This window comes from Octodon degus, unplaced genomic scaffold (assembly GCF_000260255.1).
Source record: "Octodon degus isolate 3935 unplaced genomic scaffold, OctDeg1.0 scaffold00034, whole genome shotgun sequence".
NCBI lineage: Eukaryota > Metazoa > Chordata > Mammalia > Rodentia > Octodontidae > Octodon > Octodon degus.
In genome coordinates, this window is record NW_004524610.1 from 17,203,504 (window position 1) to 17,211,416 (window position 7,913).

A 7,913-nucleotide genomic window follows, 5' to 3' on the forward strand; every position below is an offset into this window, starting at 1 on the left:
TTGGGCAATTAAAGGAAAAACATGAAAAGCTATAGAAGAGGGGCCAGAGGGACAGCTCAGTAGAGAAGAGCTTCCCTGACAAGCACAAGGAGTTCAATCCCTGGGTCTGAAAAAAAAAAAGAAAGAAAGAAAGAAAAGAAAAGAAATATTGAACAGTTTTTAATGTGTTTGTTGACTATTTTCTTATGGCTTTCATCTGAGTAGTTATTAATTCATTTAACTTACCCATTTTCTGATTGTATCTATTGTTTCAGGAGGTCTAATTTTTTTCAGTTCTTTCTCTACATATTCAGGATGTTAGTCCTCTGTCCAAAGGATATCTGGAAAAAAATTTTCCCCATTCTGTATGTTGTCTTTTCAATGTTACTTCCTTCCCTATACAGAAACATCTTAATTTGATATGATTAGATTGGTTGATTCTTGATGTTTCTTGTGCATTATAGGTCTGCCCAAAAAGTCCTTGGCTACACCTTTGACTTATTTTATCTTCCAACATGTTATGTTTGCTTTAACATTTAGATCTATGAATCACTTTAATTTTAATTTAATACACAGTATGGAAAACAGTCCTAGGTTCAATCTTCCTCATATAGAAAGCACTTTTCCAGTACCATTTACTAAACAGGGTATCTTTTCTCCAGCATATGTTTTTGCCCTCTTTGTCAAAATCAGGTATAGGAAGTAGCTGAAGATAGAAACTGATCACTGATCACATGTATGTGGGCAAGGCCAGGCCAGTAGGAGAACAAAGAGCACCTTAGGCAAGCCACATGAACAAGCTGCTTTAGTTGAGAGAACACCAAGCCCTAAGATAATCCAAGCAATGGGTTGCTAAGCAACTCACTGAGCAGTTCTTTTCTTCCCATTCAGAGAGAGGACTCACTTGAACTCAGCTTTATGTTTATTTCTCTATCCTTTTGCCATTATTCTTCTTAGGAACTTTGAGAGTCATGTGGACCACAGCAATCAAGTGGCTGAATATGCCTGGGGTTATTTCTATACCCTCTATCTGTGCCACTAATCTACATGTCTATTTTTGTGCCCATATTATATGTTTTTATTTCTGTAGCTTTGTTATGTAATTTGAAATCGGGGTTATGATATCTGAAGCAAGGACAAAAATCACATGATCATCTCAACAGATACAAAAAAACTTCTAACATTTATGAAAAAACCTGAATAAAATAGAAATAAAAATAGAAGGAACTTATATCAATCTGATAGAAGCTATTTAAGGACAAACCAACAGACAATATCATATCAAATGGGGAAAAACTGAAAGATTTCCTTCTAAAACCAGGAACAAGATGAGGATGCCCACTATCACCACTCCTGCTCAATATAGTACTCAAAACATTAGCCAGGATAGTCACCAAGAAGAAGAAATAATGTGGATACAGACAGGAAGTTAAATTATCATTATTTGCAGATGATGTTAGCTTTTATAGAAGACAAAAAACTCCATCAAGACTGTAGAATAACCAAATTCAGTAGTTTAGCAGAATACAAAATAAACACACAAATACCAACACCAGTCCTGTATGATGAAGCCACAACACTAATGAAAAACACTATTCACAACAGCATTCAGAAAAATTACATTATTTAGGAGTTAACCTAACTATAGAAATGGAAGACTTTTACAATGAAAACTGCAGTGCTCTGAAACTGAAGGAACTTGAAAAAGACATCGAAAAATGAAAAAACATCCCCTGATCATGGTTCCTGGCCAAACCAACAACGTCAAATGCCCATACTTCCAAAACTAAAATGTAGATTTCATACAATCCTAATCAAAATACCAACAGCATTCAAAAGTCATCCAAGGTAACAAGAGCAAAGACTTATTTTTAAACATCTATATAATAAAAGATTTGGGGCTGTGGATATAGCTCAGTGGCATAGTGCCTGCCTGGCAAGCACAACATCCTAAGTTCAATTCCTGACACACACACACACACACAAAAAAAAAAGATTTCTATCCTGACTGTAAAACTCTTTATTATTCAGCAATTTCAGAAAACTACAGTAAAAAAATGACCAAAAGATATAAACAGAAACTTCAAAGAAGATACACTGGGCAAATAATAGTAGTGGGAAATATGTTCAACATACTAGTCAGCAGAAAAATACAAAGCAAAGCATCAGTGTTATCACTAAATATGTATTAGAATATCTAAATATTAAAATAAATGACAAGTGTGAACCAAGATGTGGAACAACTAGAACCAACAGGCATTACTGGTAGGAGTAAAAAATTAAACAGCTACACTGGAAAACAAGTTGGCAATTTCATACTAAACTAAATGTACACTTGCCATGTGACCCAATAACCCACTTCTAGATGTTTTAACAACAACCAAAAATTGAAAATATGCATGTACACGAAGAACTATACACAAATGTACAAAGAACTGCACAAATTGCAGACTTTCATATGTTTATAGGAATTCCTAAATGACAAAACAAAATGCCCATCAAATGGTGATTAAGTATACTGTAACACATTCACACAATGAAATACTACACAGCAATTTCAAAATAAAAAGTATTGGTACATGTATCAACATGAAGTAAAAAAGGACCAAGTGAAAGAAACCAGGAAAAAAAAAAAAAGACTATATACTATGTTTCCTTTTATATCCCCATAACAGAAACACTATAGAAACACCATAAACAAAGAATAGATTAGATTTACCCCAAGACCAATGGGTAAAGGGGAGAACTTTTTGGAATGATGCAAATGTTATTTGGATCATGATACTAATTACATGACCACATATTTGTCAGCTTACACAATGATATATAAAAAATTACTGTTATAAGTTATACTCCAGTACCCAAATTTTAAAAGCACCAAGTTAATGAGCTAAATCTTTCACTCTGTGTGGGAGTGAGGCATGGAGGAACATGGCCAAAGCCAAAAACCCTTAAAAGAGCACATAGCTAAAAAACAAGGTATCCATATATATAAAACATACATTAATAAAGAGTTAATCTGAAGAGTTGCCTTTTTTAAAGTTCTCATTGTAGAAAAGTAGAACATCTGATGTGTTTCAATAAAAATCAAAAGCCACAAGGAACAGGCTAACAAAAGGGGTTAGCGCTAGAGTTTGGAAACAATTTACCTGACCATTTATCTTCCATTTTACTAAAAAGAAATATCCACTTCAATCAACATTGACTTTTGCTATCCAAAAGAGGATGTTAAACCTTCAAATTGCTTTCTTTATTCACAACATTCTAAAAATTTTACAAATCTTCTAACACCCTAAAAACATAAAATATCTTGTAAGGCAAATTCCTGTGTAGCCATTTAAGTTTCATACAGGCTATTTAGCCATCTTTCTCTTTTCATGGCCACCAAAAAATTTTGTGCCTGTGATGACTTTTATAGCAGTTTCTTGTCTGTCAAGTATTAAGGTGTTTAAAATAAAAATCTTCAAAGTTTTGGGCCATCACTCCAAGAGGAAGCAACATTTTTCACTTAATAAATTAAGAGTAAGCTTTAATTTAATCGTTTTATGTTTATTATCGTCTGCTTATACAGTTGCTAAGATACCAGTGCACAATGAGATTTCCCAGTCCACAGCTCCTAACCAACGTGGAAGTTACCAAACTTTGTAACACGAGTAGTTCTCCACCACGCAATATATGGGGCAGAGGCACCACACAAGTGCCAAGGGTTTGGCATCCACCGTCATCCGTTTACCTAACACGTACAGTACTCTTAACGCGACAGGAACTGTAATAGGGATGACCGGAAGGGCAGAGCTCTCTAGTGGCGAATTTGTCAGGCTCTCTCACTCCACCAAAAAATAGTCTGAGGTGCTCTGCCTTAAATCGTGAAGTGAAATGTTAGCCCACCCAATGACAAGACGGAACAGCCGCCCCTCCTAACCACTGCGTCACGCAAGAGGGCTGCATCCAAAGAGCTATCAGACGCGCCCGCCTAGAAAAACGTCTGCAAAGAAGCACGGCGCGGCACGCAAGCGAGCAGCGCTGGCACAGCGGGCACAAGGGCCGCTGAGTCACCGCAGCCGAGGTACCCGCGGCACCCAGCGCGTCTCCTCAGGGACCGCGCGGACAGGGTCTTTGCGGGTGCGCGGGGACAAAGTTGCACCCGTCCTGGGACACCTGGCAGCGTCACCAGCCCCGCCCCCGGGGGCGCAGGTGGCTGCGTACTGCTGTCCTGGGCTCGGCGCAGGGGGCCGCACGTGCGCCTGGTAACACGAGAACCACGTGAGTATGCACGCGACTTCCCACGCCCCGTCCCGTTCCGGCAGTCACGTCCGCCCCGCGCTGTGGGCTCCCGAGGCCCGGGAGGCGGAGGCGTTTACCTGCTCCTGCCGCGCCGCCCGCAACCTGCACGCCCTCAGCGCAGGCCACAGCCTCCAGAACCGAACAGGGAGCCACGCACCACTAGGCTGCCATACCTCTGACCCCGGATGTGGTTCCCGCAAGCCCCGCCCCTGCTGCGCAGCCTCTGAAGACGCACGCGTCCGTCACGTGCCTGTCTGAGGCCGGTAGCGAGCCCTTGGCGGTCTTTCCTGGGCCCCCTCCAGGAGGCAAGCTGGACCCCCACTGCCTTACCCTTTGGGGGACCCACCTCCTGGGAGGTATGTCATTGCTCACAAATGACATACCGTCTCTGTGCCTAACCAGTGCAAAAAATCAGTCATCCCTTGCCTCAGAGGGTCACTCCTAAGGAGATTGCCTGGTTGACTCCCCTCTGAGCAGACTTAGGTGAAGATGGAAAGAGCAGGATTCCGGACCCATACAAAGTGCTTTGAGAAACAGTGGCCAACCAGACGCGAACACCCTCACATCTCCTCCTCACATCTCCTCAAGTGTGAGCAAGGCCTGAAGCTGAGAGCTGCTCAGACCACTGCTTGCACCTGAGAACTCTCAGTTGCACATCACTGCTGTTCTGTTTATAATGCTGTTATCTTTTCGCAGAGACAGTTTCTAGCTCCAAGCCACACCTTTTTTGAAAACCTTCAAAAGAATGACCTGTGAACAGATTTTTACAGTATTTGAAAGGAAGAACATAAGCTTTTTGTATCTACTTTGTCAGTTAACTTTAGATAAAAAAATAGGCAACCAGTAACCTATCTTAAAGAGTCTCCCGGGCAGGGGAGATGGCTCAGTGGAATAAGCGCTTCCCTGGCAAGCGCAAGGGCCTGAGTTCAATCCCCAGTTCTGCCAAAAAAAAATAAAGAAGATTCTCCCACTATTGTCCCAACTAATTCAAGCTTCAGTGTTTAACAGACATAATGCAAACAAACTTATAACAAATATGTTTTTTGTGTGTATTGTAGGGAATGGTCTACAGGGTGTTTAGGGTATCACTGCAGATCCTACTTGTAGTGAGCCGCCTGTTTACAGCCGCCCAAGAGCTGGGATTACAGGTGCACACCACCACGCCCAGTCTCAATTGCCACCTCAGTGTGCCCCAGGGGCAGGGCCGCCATGGCAAGCACGGGATCAAACCCCAGGCCCCTGCACCTGTTTGTGGATGCTTTAATCCGCTGAGCTATTTGGCTGGCCCTACTAACACTTCTTGATACTTGCTGTGTACCTAGCATTGAATTATTTTAAATCTGTTACATAAATTGTCACAACAAACCTAGAATGTAGATATATTGGCATACTAACTTTTCAGATGAAAATACCCATGGAGGGTAACAAGTGACAGCAGGATCTCAAGCAAGACCTGCCAAACAGAAAGATTTAATGTTTATTCATTACATCATGCCAACTCTTTTTCATATAGCTTTTCTATTATTGCATCCAAATCCCACTACTTCTGTAAAATCCCCCAGAGTAATCTATGTTTTTTACTTAACTGTATAATTCACTGGCTTTTAATATATTCAGAGTTGTGCAATCATAACCATAGCCAATTGTAAGATACTTGCATTACTCCAAGGAGAAAAACTTCTACTCTTTAGCAGTCATCCCTCTGTCTTCCTAGGTTGCCCCAGCCCTAGGCAGCCACTGTTCAATTTATCTGTATATACATTTGCCTATTCTGAATGTTTCATGTATATGTGTTATAGTTTAAAGTGCCCCCCCCAGATTTTCATGTGTGGAAGGTGATAGGTTCTTAGGAATACTACACTCATGAGTAGGTAGAGCCATTGATGAGTTCATAATTTAAAGTGCTGGCTGTTAGGAGAAAGTGTCTGGTTGGAGGTGAGTCACCAAAGGTTTGACCTGGAAGGATTTATTCTTGCCCCCACCTCCCTCTCTCTCCATTTCTACTTTCAGAGCACCATGCCCTCTACCATCTGGTTCCTTCCTTGTAGCCAAAAATCCAAGAACTAAAACTATGTGCCAAAATAAACCACTCCTCCTTTAAGTTGCAAGTATTGTGTTTTATGGTACATTGACAGGATAGTAACTAAGAAATATGAGGTCATGCAGTAAGTATGTGAGGTTTTTTATGTATTTAGTACATTTTTTATGTATTCACTACACAGATCACTGAAAACAGTGATCCTCCTGTTCTCAGCCTCCCAAGTGTTGGGATTACAGTGCACACCACCATGCCTAGTCTCAATGGCCATCTCAGCATGCCCCCAGGGGCAGGGCTAGCACAGCACACCAGGGATTGTACCTAGTCCCTGCATCTGTCTAAGCAGGCACTTTAACCTGCTCAGCTATTGGGCCAACCCTCTATATGTGTTGTGTGTGATTAGCTTCTTTCACTTAGCATCATCTTTTTAAATTTTATCACCTAGGTTGTGTCCTCTTTTAGGATTTAGTGAAAAATGCTTCTGTGGACATTTTTGTACAAGGTTTTTGTCAACATGTTTTCCTTGTTCTTGGATATATCTGTTACCTAATAGTAAGAATGCTGGATCACATGGTGCTTCTGTTAAATTTTGTGTAGAACTAATAGAATGTTTTTCAAAGTGCCCATGCATTTTTCCATTCATATCAGCAATGTATTAGAACTTTAAGTCCATCTCTGTGTCTATTTTTCTCCAGACTATATGCTTCTGCCTCTTTTCAGCATACTTTCAATGACCTATCCATTGTGGTTATCTACCTGCATTGTGTATCTTCAGACCCATCACCCTCAAAATTGTGACCACCTGAAATGAAAAACTTGATGCCTGTCCTCAAGAAGGGCAAATATGGAGAAAGATAATTAAATCATATATTACAGTGATTGCACTGTAATCAACTTTATTGCTAAAGTATGAAGAAATAACACCTCATTCAACCTGTGCTATGCAGGAAATACTTCTCAGGATATAAAGCTTAAGACAAGTCTTGAAGAATCTGTAGAAATCAGCCCACTTATAGACATGTTTTTGCTCCAGAACAAAGTATGAACAAATACTTCTATATGTATTTCCCAGCTTAAGGACTTTGGAGGTGAGAACATTTGTATGTAGGTATGTGGAAGCAAAAGTGATGTGTGAGGTTGTGCCAAAAGAAAATGGAAATGCATGTAGGACAAAAAGATAAAAGGATTTGTAAACTGTGCTAAAGGATTTGAATTCTGTTTAAAAAGGAAAAGAAAACTTCCAAATTTGCCAAGTCAAGGTTGAAGAGAATTACTTCAGACACAGTGGGGAAGATGGATTATTGCTTAAGTAAAAGATGGCCAACACTAAAACATAGAAATCAGAGGACATGAAATAACCAGAATGAGGCCTGAGCCCAAATGGTAGCTATAAAATTGGTAAAGAGAATTAGAAACACACGTGGACAACAAAAAAGGAGAAGGAACAGCGTATCACAGGTTTCTGAAGCAACTCAAAGACGTAGAGGATTTAAAAGGATAATTGTGTACTTGGTGAGAAGAGTAATGAAACATTACAATGTAGAGTTTTAATCCATCTGGGAAGCTATAGGAAAATACTAGGTACCTTACAAAGGACAAAAACTTATTTCTC

General features: G+C 40.3%; 1 protein-coding gene across 1 annotated transcript in view; it reads right to left on the reverse strand.

Annotated features, from left to right (window-relative positions):
• Positions 1-4,444, reverse strand: part of Ccdc91 (coiled-coil domain containing 91) — a 327,571-nt gene extending 323,127 nt beyond the window's left edge. The window contains exon 1 of the mRNA XM_023714223.1: positions 4,341-4,444. The gene's annotated coding sequence lies outside the window, so the exon portion shown is untranslated. The remainder of the gene's footprint in view (positions 1-4,340) is intronic.
• Between the last annotated feature and the right edge of the window lie 3,469 nt (positions 4,445-7,913).